Source organism: Maylandia zebra, linkage group LG11, assembly GCF_041146795.1.
Source record: "Maylandia zebra isolate NMK-2024a linkage group LG11, Mzebra_GT3a, whole genome shotgun sequence".
Classification (NCBI taxonomy): Eukaryota; Metazoa; Chordata; class Actinopteri; order Cichliformes; family Cichlidae; genus Maylandia; species Maylandia zebra.
The window spans coordinates 8,584,131-8,600,782 of NC_135177.1; positions in this window are offsets into that span (position 1 = coordinate 8,584,131).

Consider the following 16,652-nt stretch of genomic DNA (forward strand, 5'->3'; position numbering starts at 1 on the left):
GTCTATTCACTTTAAATGTCTTATATTTAAGAATCAGAACAATTCAGGTTGCGTATAAAGTTGGTACGAAGGTCTGAGCATGGTGAACTTGCTGTTGCAAAGTGGTGCTCTTGCTATGGCAGACTGCCTTTGAAGTGTTTGAAAAATTAATTTGCTACAGCTCGGATGTCATGGTCTGCTCAGTCCCAGATGTGACTTTGGTGTGACAAAATGGTTTCAGATTAAGTCAAAATGATAGGATTGAGGAGGGATTACTTTCTAATCCAGGCAGTTTTTGAAGCACCAGTTACTCACAGCATCTTAAAAACTTTGACTACATAACAAATTCTGGTGAAGATTCAAAGGGAAAAGTAGATTCCAGCCTTTACAATGCATACCTCAACTACCTCTGGATTCCATCAGACAAAGTTTAATATTTCAGGCAGAGTGGCACTGGTTCATTCAAGTCCTTTTGCTCTGTTGGCATTCGTTGCAGTTGGTTGACACTATTGAGTACTCTGGCCATGAAAACAGATAACTTTAAATACAGAAAAAACAGAAGTGCTGCTAAAGGGTTAATGAAAAAAGAGAGGGAGACACTCCAGAGTTTATTCTTCTTGCTGGCCTTCTTTGAGCCATCCAGCCTCTGCTTTGCGTGGTTTAAATCTGTGTACTCCGTTATTCTCCCTTTCACACTCTCTTTTGTGCAACCTCCTCCACTTCTCCACCTCAGTCAGAGCTCTATTCAATCCTCAGTCTTCATCTTCACCACCACCAGTGTCTAGACTCTGAGGGGTTCAGTCCTAAATCCTATCATTGCTGGGATTCCAGTTATGCCAATCGAATCGCCAAATACAGTAATTTCTCTATCTAAATAAATCATCCAAGTGAATTGCAATTCTTCCCTCATTATTGAAATTGAGGTTAGCTTGATTCTAAGTTGCCCATACTGTAGCGGTGAATGTGAGTATGAATCTCTGCGTTAGTCCTGCATCACATTGGGGACCTGTGAGGGGTGTACACCGCCCTATGTTAGCTGGGATAGGGTAGCCACACCCTGATAAGTGTATGCAGAAGAGAAAGCAATGTAGCCCTTATAGGAAGAAGTGAATCATGGTAAGTGACCCTGGCACACTTATACTTACATTCAACCTGCATGCAGCAGCAGCGTGCTTTCTAAGAGGTCTGTTAATGTTGACATTATTAACATATCTATCTTTATATGTCTTCAACTGCATGGATCCAATGAAACATTAGCATTGAGAGGACATAGACAAGATATCGACAAGCATGCTGTTTTTAGGCTTTTTTTTTTTTCTTTGTCAACACTTTAAAAGAGGAAATAAAATAGCCCAAATAGTTAATGTAGACAATTTAGCATAGAATTTAAAAAATAAAAAGACTTTGTTTCCCAACAGGAGGGTGGATTTGTGAAATGATCCTGTTTTTTCTTCATCGGCAAGAAAGTGAGCTACTGTGATTTCTGAAATAAACAGTTGGTGGTGTGACACACAGTAGCTATGTCTGTTTTCTTTTGTTATTGCTCACATCCGTATGGCTAATGATAAATAAAAACTTAATAAAGCTTATTATAAATTTTGTATAAACGCCCGTTCTCACCATAAAAAGTGAAATAAAACATTATTATTATTTTAAAGTATTATTTTTCTCACATTGTGTGTTAAACTGCACAGATGGTATCCTGTCCATTGTAGAAAATAATTAAGAGGTACCTGTTAGTGATCAGTGCAACAGCCTGCAATCAGGATCTAACATGGACAGACATTGCACTGTGTCTTTCTGATAGAGATAAGCTACTGGCACTGCATCCTGCTAACTTTGCCAGTAACCACATTAGGGGACTTGTTTATCTCTGCAGACTTCTCCATAACTACACAGTGATCTTAACAAAACTATTTTTATTTTTGTCTTGGTAAATTATCTTGTAATCTCATGGTGTCTGCTTTTTCTACAGCGATAAATTGACCTGTTAGTGTAAAAAATAATCTTTGTTATGCAGATTTAAAAAATAATTAACTTCTGACGTTGACATTGTGATAAAAAAGTGATTGCTCTTCTTTTTATGAAAACATTGATTACAGTATAGCTCACTCCTGTAGCACAATGATGATCTGTGCTACCTCTCTTTACACTCTTGTCAGGCGTTGTGTGGAGGCGAGGAAGAAGGAACCCAAACGCAGGACTTGCAGGTAGGTGAAGAATGGTGAAGGTTTGTTATAAGGAGTGGATGAACAGAACAGAGGTAGAAAATGGCTGGCTGGCTGGACGACTGGCTGGACGACTGACTGAAGGACTGAATGGCTGGCTGGCTGAATGCAGGCGGAAACGACAACATAACATCAATGACACAACAAGGGCTGAAGGGAAGAGAGGGCTTAAATACATGACTAACAATGACAACGATTGGAGACAGGCAGAGATGGGCAGTAACGCGTTACTTGTAACGCGTTACTGTAATCTGATTACTTTTTTCAAGTAACGAGTAAAGTAAGGGATTACTATTGCAAAATCGGTAATTAGATTACCGTTACTTTCCCATAGGAACGCTGCGTTACTGCGTTACTAAAACCGTGATTTTTTTTGCGAGAATGTCTCATGACAGTGACGTAAGCAAGTGCGACGTTGGTGACAGCAGCTGTGTGCAGATCAACAATGGATAATATATCGAGTGCGGGAGAGAGTATGAGCGTGCAGTGTTTAAAGTGTGGAAGTACTGACCTTACTTTGAGTTTGATTCCATAAAAAGTGACAAAAACATTAGCGTCCATCGTGCGTGGGAAGAAAACTTCTTTTTACAGCGAAAAAAACCCCTAAACTTCCGAGCAAGCACCGAGTAGCTACGACGTGATGGGAAACTCACAGAGACACTCGCGCGGATTCTTCAACTGACCGCAGCACACCTGCACCAGGGTAACCCTCCGCCTACCCTGCTCCTGCTTTACAGGTGAAAATAGAGCAAAAGGACCGCTGAGTCTTTGACTTTATTTATTTTCTGCTGTGTTTTACTTGCATCTGTTTGAAAGAGTGAGTGAAAACACAAAAAATATTTTATTTTATGTGCTGGAATGTGTAGAAAATAGGTTTAAATGTTAAACTAATTTATTCAAGTCAGAAAATGTTGCATATAATTAAATGTTTTGCTTGATGCATAAAGTTAAAAGATTAAAACTGATAAAACAAGTTAAAAAAAGAGACTTTTCCATTTGATTACATTTTGTATGATGGATTATGTAGAAAAAGTAGAATTGGGCTGAAAGATTTATCACTTTATCACCTCTTCAGGTTGTAAATCGTGTTTTTAAAAAGTAACTAAGTAACTAAGTAACTAAGTAATTAATTACTTTTGAAAATAAGTAATCAGTAAAGTAACAGGATTACTTTTTTGGGGGAGTAATCAGTAATTAGTTACTGATTACTTTTTTCAAGTAACTTGACCAACACTGGAGACAGGTGAGTGAACAGCTGAACCTAATGAACTAATGATAAATGGGAAGAGGACTGAACATAATGCACACAGACCAAGGCTAACACAATAAAACAGGAAGTGGAACAGGCAGTAGATAAACAGTGAACGTGAACTGAAAATACTGGGTCAACGACCCAGAAACCCTGACAACTCTGTGCGTTTGAAAGCTTTTAGGCTCCAACATGACGAAGTCCAGAGCTTCTTAAGCCTGGTGTACAGCCCTGTGTATATGTTCATGTATTGATTTCTGTGATCAGGACGGCTCTGGCCAAGCTCAATTACAGGCCCACCTTCCTCTGTGTATTTTGTTTCTGAAAGTTTTGTACAATTTGAAGACTAACAGAAGTAAAAGAAAATCAAATCAAGAGGTAAACGATAACTGTGTTGATCCCACTATCTGAGTTACAGGTCTGTAAGCAATCAGCAAACTTCAGTGTGAATTTAGACCAAAAGTGAGCTGGCGGCAGGCCTGTCAGGAGTTTATTTTAGTTTTGTGTAAACTAAGTGCTAGACCTTTGAAGTGCCTAAGTGAGCACACAAAAACAGGGGAAAGAGCATGTATGGTCCCCCTCGGTAATGCATCCTGCCTTGGCAAATGCCAAAAGGATCAACCAGATGCTGAAACATCTGTGAGTTTAATTCATTCACTGAAAACTCCATATGGGGTTTCTCCCTTGGTGGTACGGGTGAGAAATAATTAATCCTTTTATTATTCATCATTTTCACACTGCTTCCCCTCATATGGTGGCAGTTGCAAAGGCAAACACTGTACTTGGAGTCACATATGGTGGCACACTGTTGATTCCAAACTAATTTCCACATTATTGCACTTTCACTTTGACTTACTGTGGGACCGTCTCATTTTATCAACTGTTTTTAATCACTGTGGGTATATCTTTCATGTAACATCTATAATATATTAGTTGCAGGTTAGCTGCATTTTGCTCCAAGCATTATTGAGAAAACCCTGGTCAGAAAGAAACCAATACTTCATTGGCCTCTAATTACAAGATCATAAAAGTTAGATTGTCCAAAGCACTATTCACATTATTCACATTATTAATGTACAAACCTCTGTGTTGCCAGCTGCAGACCAAACTTTGATTCGAATACAGTCCATCATAACTGCTGAGCTGGTTGAAAGGCAGACATTGTTTCCTACCAATGTGGCAATGCACATTTTTTATCCAACCATCCGGCAGACTTTTTGCACCTCTGATAACGCCATGGTCGAACTGGGTAGGGTTTTGTTTCAGGTGGAGTATTTGGACCAGCTCTGTTTTCCCTGTTCTACGACTTCCTCTAGCTCATGCCGTCCTTTCCACAGCTTTGAAGAATGGAGCAATCAATACTGCAGTATATCCAGGCTGATGGATGCCACAGATTTCTGCCAGATCAGGCTCTCTACGTTACCTGTGCCATTACGAATTCCTCACATTGTAACTCTGTTTCTCATTACTCCTTCTTTTTCAGCTTTTGGAAGTGGCCCTGGAACTCGCCTTGATTTGGAACTGCAGGCACCTACAGCCTTTCTCTCTCCTGCTCCAATCAGTTGTTCACATTCCCTGCAAAGCAAAGGACATATCAGCTCTGAACCTCCCTGCTCACTCCACACCTGTGAGCAGCTCCTTGCAAGTAAGGCTGAAATCTCAGATCACAAAACACTCAATAAGCAAACCATTCCCTCTGGACTATTCCCAGTTTCTAACACTCTCTTCTCTGACAGAGCTTCTGAGAACCAGTTACCTGTAAAAACTCACCAGCTGCCCACTTGTTCACACCAGCCTTTAAATAAACACTTAGAAAATGCCAGCAGAGCCAAAATATGACAGTTACATTTAAGCTTTCCTCTTTCTACAAATGTGTCTCCCTGCTGTGCAAACCTTACTTAAAAAGTTGATTCATGTGGACACAGCATCCAGATGAGTAGAAATCTAGTTTTAATCATTATGCAAATGTACTGTTTATAAGGCTGAGGAAACCTGCATTCAGGTGAGCATGCATCAAGGCAAGGCAAGGCAAGTATATTTGTATAGCACAATTCAACAACAAGGTGGTTCAAAGTGCTTTACAGAGACATTAGAAACAAAAACAAATAAAAAGCATGATTTAAAATTGATTAAAACAAGCAAACAAACAAACTAACTAAATAACAAACAAACAAACAAAACAGTATGTAAAAAAAAAAATCAAAACAGATAAAATCAGAACAATAGATAAAATCAGTAGTTAAAATGTAAGTTTTCAAGACAAGACTTACTTAACTTTCAGTGGGAAATACTTTCAGGACTTTTATTTCTAATTGCCAATGGAGCCTCCATAATTCAACTACTAAAGAGAAAGAACAAAGGAGCAAATATTACAAATTACTTGTGATCCCCAGGTAATAGTAGTCCTCCAAATAGGCCTAATATACAACGTTATTAGTCTAGTCCATATAAGGTTATGGTTTGTGGCTAAATGGATAGTGAATACTGCTATTTCCTTTGGACCTCTTGTAATAATTTAAATAATTTGTACTCTTATGCACTTGGACTGGGAGAACAACTAGCCCTTTCAAAAAAGCCCACTTGGGAAAAGTTTAATTCCTCAGCAAACAGAGTAAATGCAGAAAGCCTTTCTAAATTTGCAGACTGTGTAACCCTGAGTAAGAAAAACACTGCCGACTACCTTCAATACTGCTGGTCTGCAAGCACCACTTCTGGGTGCCCTAGCATGTCTGGGCCCATAGTGTAGCAATTTTAGACCAAGACACAGCTGACAAGAAGTACTTGTTGGTCTAACAGACACGCCTCCCTGTCAGAGAACATGTAGCTACATGACAGATTAAAAGACTAGGGTGGACAGGGGTGATGAGCACAGCAGTGTGTAGTGATCTCTGTTCACGTACAAAAAACTACACGATAACCAGGGTCCCACAGAGATGATCACAAAGTCTAGTGTTTGAGATCAGGTTTGACTAATTGACAAAAACTGTTATTATCACTCAGTAGGGCAGAAAACACCAAAAGGTGTCATGAGACGACGCAATTATCACTCCGTTTTCGCATTGACGGTGATACCTCATGTGATGTGAACCCTGAGAGCGCTCTTTAGTCTTTCAAAAATGGTTTTACTTAGAATAGATCCAGTCCAAGGTAATTTCTTTCCGGGAGTTCATTCTTCCATATCACTCAGCTACACTGCCGCAGGAAGGCAGGAAGAAAACTGCACAGCTGTGAAAATAGTTTGCATAGAGGAAATGGTTAATAAAAACAAACCGCTGAGAAACAATGGAACTGAAAACACCCTCAGACAGATGAATGTTAGTGGGAAATGAGCTCAATCCAAAATACAGTGTTTTTGCTCTTGTTTATTTAAGTTCTTGGATTATTTTTTAAAAACAGTCGCCTGCTGTTCAAACCATAAAGGGAATATTGGTTGAATGTTCAGCCTGATAAAGGCAGTCTCGCATACTCAGAAATATTTATTTTTCTTTTTTGTGGAGGTCCAAAAAGAAAATATTCAAATTCTCTGACCCACAAGGTTTTACCCTTTTATGTGCTGAATTTAACAACTCACTCAGCTGATTAAAATGAAAGCTCTTTTGTTTATTCAGCTATAGAGGCAACAGGGAAAGATGAAGCAGACTTCTATAAACCTGAGTTTTTCAGGTGAAGATTGGGAATGTACAAAAAAGCCCTTTCCAATAAATTTGCATTCTAATCTCCACAGCCACATTGAAGGCCTGTGGGCCAACTTTGTGGATGTTGTTTATTTTCTGACTTCTGATAGACCTGGCAATATAAAAGCACAACATTTAATAATGTGAACCACTAACGCAGGGACAAATACAGGCATGAAGACTCCTGTTTTCTTGTGTGTTGTGCTGAAAGTGAAACATTACTTAAGACAACTGTCACAAAAGCTCTGTTTTGGCTATCATTACATGTAGCCTGAGTCATACAAGGTTAAAGAGTCTGTTAAGGCAACCACAGCATACAGTATGTATGGATTTTAAAAACGACTCCTCACCTAGGAGGAGCAGATTAATGTGCTCTATGTTAAAACCCTGATGGCTCAGTTTTATTTGAATGCAACTTTAGAAACTGTGTATTTTAATGAAAAAATGCACTGAACTAATTCATGATATAAAAGCCAGAATCTCTGACTTTGTAGTAGTGAAATATTACTACACTAAAAACACAAAAGAGATCTAAATTTATGGCATGTGTAGTACTTTGCAAAATCTGGAGCCGCCACTCATTTCTGTATATTTTGTTTTGATCTTTTTCAGATTTTATATTTGGTGGCTTTGTTTCAACATTAAAGAACAACAAGATTCACATGTCTGAGTTAAGGTCAGAGTTCATTAACTCAGACATGTGTCTTCGTCTAATCTTTCTCTTCACACATCTCAGTTAAGGTCAGAGTTTATGATTCAACAATAAGAAAGGGACTGGGCAAAAATGGCATCCGTGGGAGAGTTCAAGGAGAAAACCACTGCTAATCAAAAAGTTTCATATTTGCCCAAAAACATCTTGATGATCTCCAAGACATCTGGGAAAATATTCTGTGGACGGACGAGACAAAAGTTGAAGTTTTTTTGAATCTGTGCGTGATCTCAAGCTTAACTGCGCTTGAGTTCTGCAGCAGGACAATGATCTAAAACACATCAGCAAGTCCACCTCTGAATGGCTTAAGAAAAATCTAAATGAGGACTTTGGACTGGCCTACTCAAAGATCTGACCTGAATCAGACTGAGATACTGTGGCATGCCCTTAAAAAGGTGGTTCATGCTTGCAAACCCTCCAGTGTGGTTGAATTACAATGAGTCTGCAAAGATGAGTGGGCCAAAATTCCTCCACAACTGGAAAAGGTTCATTGCCATTTATCGCAAATGCTGGATTGCACTTGTTGCTGCTAAGCGTGGCTCAACCAGTTATTAGGTTTAGGGGGGAAATCACTTTTTCACACAGGGGCATAGGTCTGGATTTCTTTTTCCCCTTAATAATAAACACCTTCACTTAGAGACTGCATTTCATGTTTACTTTAGTTATCTAATATTTAAATTTGTTTGATGATCTGAAACATTTAAGTGTGACAAACACACAAAAATAGGAATTCATGAAGGGGGCAAACACTTCAAACCATTGTACCTGGAACGTGGTCAGTGGTGGATTGGTCTCCTCAGAGTCCGGACTTCAACATTTTAGAAGCAGTTTGGGTTCAACTTGACAGAGAACAGAGCAAAAAAGATCTTTGAATGTCTCTCAAATTAGCAGAAAACTTGCCTAAGATAATTATGGCTGTGCTGAAAAATAAAGATGCTGACATAAATTGACTTTCAAGTTTGTTAGGATTATAAACCATACTTTATATTTTATCCTTGATCCAAAGGACGTCTTTTTTAAAAAAATTTTTTTTTTTAAATTAGAATAATTAAAGCAATGTAAATGCTACTGCTGGGCACGAAGAACACGATTACATTACAAAGTTGCACTTGTACAGAAACAGGTGAGAGGAGGTTTCATTTAAGTTAATATTAGATATAGTTTTGTTCTATCAAATAAGCACCATCCTCCTCACACCCCCTCACCGTTCTGCCTTTAAGTCTTGGTACCTCTCTTTTTGCTACTGTTTCTTGGCTCACTTCTTATCAGACATGTTCAGCTGTCGGTGGAACGTCCACAGAGACTGTCAGTGTACAGGGCTACTTGGCAGCGGTCGAAGTTTTTAATTTTCCTCACTGTATTCCTCACAATTTTTTAAATGTCTTTCTTCACTCCAATAATTTTCTTCTCCACCTTTCCTCACACCTAGGCAGTGGTGACCTGTGTCTGAAATACCTGATGGGAGCTCACACTATGGACAAGGCAGGCAGTTGTAACCAAGCGTTCAGTAATTACAGGTAGTCAAAAGTATGTTATGACAGACAACAGGAACATGGAATTATATGGTGTAATAATATGTGTGTCCAGGTATTGAATTTTAGCCATTACACTGTGATGGATCAGCATACATCAGTCTTCTTCCACTTGTCCAAGTTACAGTTGCAGGGGGATGGAGGCTGCCTCCAGGAACAGCATGCAGACTCCATACTGGGGCACCCCAGCTGGGCTGTGTATTCAAACCCAAGACCTTCTTATTTTGAAGTGTTGATGTTAACCTCTACATTTGCGCCAAAAAACAAACAAACAAAAAAGGAAAAAGGTTTTTGGGTCACTATAAATTGAATCCTGCTTGCAGGGACAAAGAACCACTAAAGGAGTGCATCATCATATTAAAAAATAACCAGTTTCTAATGATGAACTCAGTGTATGTATGAGTGTTATCAGGCAGTTGCAGACTGCTTAATTTTCAATGTTTTTTGACATCAAAGAGGAGATTTTCTTAATGTGTCATCTCAGGCTCAGAGCTGTAGCTGTCAGCCTCAGATGACCACATTAAAGACAATAAGATAATGCTACATTTATCCTATCTTTGAGAATGTTTTTAAGGTGGTCTAGAACAAAAATCATTCTCAGTTTGTCAGTAAAATACGAAGCTGTTCCAGCTACAGAAAAAAGAAAGAACATGAACTTATATCTATTACTAGGTTTGTATTTAGTTTTTAGATAATTTGAGAAAAACAGAGGATGTGATGTTCCAAAACACCAGATTGTGTTTACAGAAACCAGCTGAGAGGACGGCCAGTAAAAAGACAAGGGGCCTTAAAAATAAGGGGACTAAAATGACTTGTTTCAGGCAGTGGATATTGGTTATTATATCAATCCCCAACAACTGGACCCCCTAAAAAAGGATTTAAAACTCAATGCACTTGCACACGCTCTATTTTTGAACATTATCTGCACAAATACTCTTATCTGGCCTCTGATGCATTGTTTTTTTGTTACATCTGATTTTCTTCCACAAATTGTGGGAGTTTAAAAATATTTTCAAATTCCAAGTAATAATTCTAACTGTCTTTTTGGCCCTAAGAATCAAAAGAACCATTTTTAACAGTAACATGATGAGCTTTTCTGTGGGAAACTTGTCAAAGCAGAAGCGTATTCATCAGTGATTGCCATCTAGCATCTCAAATCTTAATTAATATTTATTTTTACGGACACTCGCATAGAAATTTGCATTAAACATAAAAGAACCACAAAATATATCAGTGATTAACATTTCATTTGTCTCCTTCTGATTTGCATTAAGAACTGATATGTGGTAACGTGTTAGCATTAAAAGAACAATGTGTGATTCTTTTGCTTACATCGCAGCTTTTTATAGATGTGGAAGTAGAAATAATTTAAAATAGCCAAATACCTTTGAAAAAAATAAATGATTTTTAAAAAAAATTATTTTATACTTGTGAACAAAAAAAGAAAAAAATACGAGGACTACTACAGCGGCCATATTTTGGTTAAAAAGTGATTGCGTGTTGTTGCCTCTCTCTGCTCTGACTGTGAATATTTCAATCTACGATTAAAATAAAATTAAAAAAAGCCAAAAAATGACAACAAACTAGATTTGATGAAATTTTAATGGTCTCTCTGAAGAAATGAATAATTCACCCATTGTCACACTGGAGGAGCTTTCACTTCTTAAAGCCGTTCATCAATAATCTGCCTCTAATTTTCTCTGAGCAGTTCTCCACAAGGATGGAAAGGCTATCTCTGTGCTTCACTGCGCAGCAGACCCAGAGGGATGGACCCACTAACAGAGATCTGTTTATACTGCCTCACCTCAATCTGAGTTCATACCTTCTAACTAATGTCAGCCATGTTTAACAACCACCTGCCTTATCGCATGCGCACACAGGCATAAGGCACCAGCAGCAAAATCAATCAACCACAGAACCTGTGTCAACTGCCACGGAAAAGTGGAAATAAGACAAAACACTGTAAGTTCAGATAGGATACCATCGGGTAAATGCAGAAGTTTGGGTTATTGGAGAATATTTCAACAGCGCTTTCTACAGAAGCAAAACTCCCAATCTGTATTCCTGTCATCCACCCGAGCTGCCTCCCTACAAGTCATTTTTAGTGCAGTGCAGAAACACTTAGTTCCCTTAAAAAAATCAACAAATCTATACCTGTAATCCAAACCTTTTTTGGAAAATAAGACAGTAGCACCAGCAGATTATGAGATTTAAGTTCAATACTTCTTGAGTGATGCACCTGAAGGAGTTAAATCTTCTCGCATGTGCTTTTCAATCAATCAATCAATCAATCAAGGCTTTATTTGCCACGTGCAGGTTGCTCTGCAGTGAAATAGGACCACCCCCTGACCTTACACACACAACACAGACATCACATGGGGATACAGGTCAGAGATCCGTAGCATTACAGAAAAGAAAAACACTGAAATATACACTACAATGGGAAAGTACAAGAGGGGAAAAAAAGAGACCTCTACTCATGCTGGGCTCCTGGGAGGACAGCATGAGAACAGGAAACAAAAAAACTCCTCTGCACAAAAAAGCACATAAATGTCCACAGCACAACAGTATGGAACACGTGACAAGCCACAGGGTCGGATGGGGGGTGAGGAGCAATCCGAAGCAAACACAGCAGCCATCCTGCCCTGCGCTATTATTCCAGCGCGGGCTCAGACCCGCCGTGTTCCCAGGAGGGAACAAGCATTGAAGGCGTTTGGAAAGGGAGGGGGGATGAGTGTGTGCATATCAGTGTATATGTATGTGTGTGCGTGTCCAGAGTTCAGCTGAGACAGTGTCCTTCACCCTGCCAGGCTAAGTAAACAGTCTTCCAGCCAGCCCAGGTGGCCTTGCATGGAATGGGAAGAACAGTCTAAACACAGTCGTTATCAGGGTGTTTTTGTTCGGCTCCAGCCTTGCGACCGCAGCTGGGCTGAGAGGGTATCCGCATGAAGTGATGGGGCTTTTTACTTTAGTGCGAACAGCTCATATGAATTTCAAAGCAGTTCTACAGTCCAACACTGATCTCTCAATCTCCCGTTGGAGAGCCGCGAGCTTCGCCATGCTTGTGTTCTGTGATGTTGTCATTCTTGTGCTCAAAGAGCCGATTCTGAGAACTCACGACAGTGTGCCTCCCCGAGATGTCATCCAATTTGCGCTCAGAGATCTTATTCTGAGTATTCACAGCAGCCGTAGCTTTTCCAAGATCTTATCCGTGCTGCACTCAATGAGCCCATTTTGAGAAACTCATGCCTCTTCCCATCGTTCCAATCCCAGCGGGCAGCCTTGTGGGGGTTTGAACAGCCGGTTCCGCTTTCTTAATTCTTCGATAAGTCAGGGCCAAGCCAGCTCCGATCAGCCAGAACCCTGTTACCATGGTTCCGAATAGGTAGATATCTTCAGCACTCAGGCTCACCCAAGCCCAAACTTCTCGTTGAGAAAGGGGTGTCAATTGCATTTAGGGACCAGTTGATCAAATCCATAATTCCTCTTTTAGGTTTTAGAGAACAGACTCAGACCAGTCAGACTGCTTTCCATCAATCATTCCCGGTGGTTTAAAAAACAAACAAAGTGCACTCACATGAAAGTAAATTCAAAGTCAGAAGGTATTTTTATGCGCACAGGTAACATACTGACTGCTTAAAAAAGTGTCTGGCTGACTGAATTTTATATATATCCATGCTGAAGCAAAACTGTCAACATACTGTCACCATATTGTTTGGCTATGGCTGAGTGAAGTATTTACTGTAAATGACAGTGTGTTCCTATGCTGGGATGAGAGGTGCTCAGTACCAGGCTTATCTGAATCTCTACCCAACATTGTTCACTGCATTCAAAATGGCCCAAACATGCTACAGACAGTCACAAACGGGGCTGTAGTGTTAACAGTTTTCTAGTTTAAAAACTGATGTGTCCAGGTTTTAAAGCGTTATTGCTTTATTTGGTAGAGAAAATAAAGTGACCAGTTTTTAGAGGAAATTTTTTCCGATTAAGTGAGAAAAACAGAAAGCTGAACATACTGTTGCTGGCGATGCGTGGAGTAAGATTGATTGTTGGCATACTGACACTGAAATGAACTCTTTAGAAATATGTCTAAAACACACAGACAGGTGGTAGTCGGGGGATAACAGGGAGCGAGGGGACATTTTTAGCACCAGAAAAAGATGTTAACCATGTGACCCATGTCCCCAACACTCTTTTACATTCATTATCTCACTACATGTCAAACACAGCCAGAAGCAGCAGCGAAGAAGCTATTAAGCCTTATCTATTATTGAACAGTCAAAGAGCTTGTAATGGCTTGGAAAAAAAATCGCTGACACAGAGATTCTTTCATAGTTGTATAATTTAACGTCTGTCGCTGCTTCAAAAGAACACAAACACATGCTCATGCACACAGACCCAAAGCTGAGGTTTTTTCATGAGCAGTCAGCGGTTTAGCTTAGCCTGTTCTCCCAGTTACTCTGTGCTGTGTGTCACATAGTTAGAAGTGATGGGTCTTGTGTCAGCCCAGGCAACACACGCTTTATGTGCCTATTTTATGCACTGAAGTAGTGATACATCATTTCATGCAGATAAAGACACCGACAAGACAGAGACGGGTGGTCTTTTGCAAATAACTACAGAGGTTGCAATGCAGGTCCACTGTCAACTCTAATACTTGTCTGAGAGGTTCACTTCAGCACTGTGACCATCACAGAAAAATGTCTCAAGCCTCAATCACCAGCATCATATTTTGGGGCCATTTAGGCTGACCGGCAGTGGCACAGCTGAACGTTCGCAGTACAGAAGATGTGTGGTGAATAACAAAAGACCTTTTCAGTAGTGCCCATAAGTTTAAAAGGTCAGCAGTAGCACTGATAATTTGTGTTACGGTTTGCAGAGCAAACTTTCCTTACAAGCACATGTACAGCATAGTTTCTATCTACTCTTAATTTCTCTTGCAGAGTTGATTCCGTGATCTCTCCCAACAAGACATGAGTGGCTGAGACAAACAGCCCCAACACTAGATCTATTTACTAGTTATTCCTGACCCTTAGGTCAAAATTACTTGGTCTTTATCAGAGGATTGTTTTTGCCTGCATGTAACAGAACTGTGAATGTTAGCACTCACTCATTTTGGTCATTTCGTACACTGGGACAGAAGGACCACAGAGCAGACGCAGATGGCAGAAGCAGTTTAACAGGTTTATTATAATATTAAATATTGCACTAGAAATATGTTAAAGTCCAAAATCCACAGCTAAATAAATCAGACAGGTCGACTAATGAAAAGTCCAATCTAATCCAAACAGCTACACTGCTGAGTGGGCCTGCAGGTGAGTCTGCAGCATTTCCAGAAACTGAGTTTCACTCCTGGCTCACAGGGAGACAGGTAGAGATATGAGATTTCCTGACAGTCCAGAGCTTTCTAAGGGAAGCCAGTCAGCAGCACACACACACACACACACACCGGGGGAATCCTGAGGGAAGCAGATGAGACAAAAGGTAAGTAGACTAATACCGATATTTGAAAGAGATTAAACCCCAAGAAGCCTGATATTACCACGTCGGCAGCTGAAATGATGTGGCAAAGCTGGAGAGGAAAGGCCGGTGCTTGTGTATTGCAGGTGAGTGGGATGATGAAAAACAGGTGTTTAGTGTGATCGCTATTCCTCCTGGTGGACACACCCCAGGACCATCAGAACATGAGGCAGTGAGGGAGACAGAGAAGCAAACACCAGCTCGGGGCTGCAGGAACCAGGGCAAAATCTGCTCAAACAAACCACAGAAGCTCATATGGGACAATTAGAAGGGTTAGACATTGTGACGTGAGTGTTTAATAGCCCTTAAAACTCAAAATGACTCCAACTTAATGCAGTGAAACAAATGCATTTTCGCCATTTTATATATTTTTTTATGCTGGTAATGTCATGCCATGCTATCAACAATTAAGCGATTATGAGGTGCGATCATTCATTCATAAAATGCAACATCTTTATATTATATAAAATTTTCCTTTCTCCCCTACTACAGCTCAAAGAGCATATATTAAAAACAATCTACAAATCAAATAATTGTTTTGTTTTAATAATTGCAGCTGTAGAACTTTTTAATCACAATTTTATTTGAACATTTTTAGTATTTTTTATGGACTCAACTAAATGTTTGAGCCAGTACTTTTACTTATCCCTATACTAATTGAATTTAAACTGAGGCTATTGTTCTTAGCCGACTGAATGTGTAACCTGTGGAGCAAATTAGTCTGCCTTGTTAAATTCTTGGTTGAAGTTTGAGAGCAGCCTTGGTGTACGTTACAAAGAAAATAAGGCCCATCCTCAGAGTTAAATAATCAGCTTAAATGAAGGGATAGCACCTCGGGTCTCCTGTGTAACTAATGAGAAGGCAAAGCTAAAAGCGCTGTGAAATGCCTGTGAACAGAGCCCTGAATGGTAAAAGGTGTGAGCTAATCAGGACCTTTCTATGCCCTGACAACCCTGTATGACTCCAACAATTACAATGTCGAGGATTAGTGAGTTGCGCAGAAACACACAATATGTCAAGCTGCAACCATTAAATGATGGTTCCTCTTCGTTGCCTCTGCCAAAAATCACTTGCTGCATTTGCATGCAAATGCAAGTTATGCTCCTAGCATAATTTTCTTCTGTGGGTGACTGCTTATATTTGATATTGCAGTGGAAGAATTTACGTCATTTGTTTGAGAGTGTAAGCTGTGCAGCAACACACACTATTGGCAAAATAAACCTGTTTACTAAAAATTCCTTTTGTTTGCCTATTTAAATAAAGAAATGAATAAATAATTATTAGTCAGTGATTCTTCCAGTTGAATGCCGAACTATTAGATTATGTATTATTTCTTTTGCTTTTTAGTGATTCTTTCTTTTTACATAATTGGGGAATATATGCTTCATATTACAAAAGGTCAGATAGGAAATGTAAGAGTTTAATCTCACTGCACCTAGAAATAGATACATCATGTTAACCAGGGAGCATTAGCAAGGCGTTGACAGATTTTAGCGCATTTGTATTCTGCCATGATAGATGTTTAGTATTGCATGTTATTTTTGTTAATATTGTATAGTCATGAAATCAGTATAAATCTTTGCATCTGTGTTTATTTAGTAGAATATTTAGTAAAGTGTTAGCTATTGTAGTGCAATCCTTTAACACACAGTTACAGTTCATCCAGTCTGTGTAATTTAAGCTAAATTCCCCCAAAATCTGCAAAATGGCTACATGAACATTCATTCTGAAAAAAGTCTATTATTTTGACTCTTTAAGACA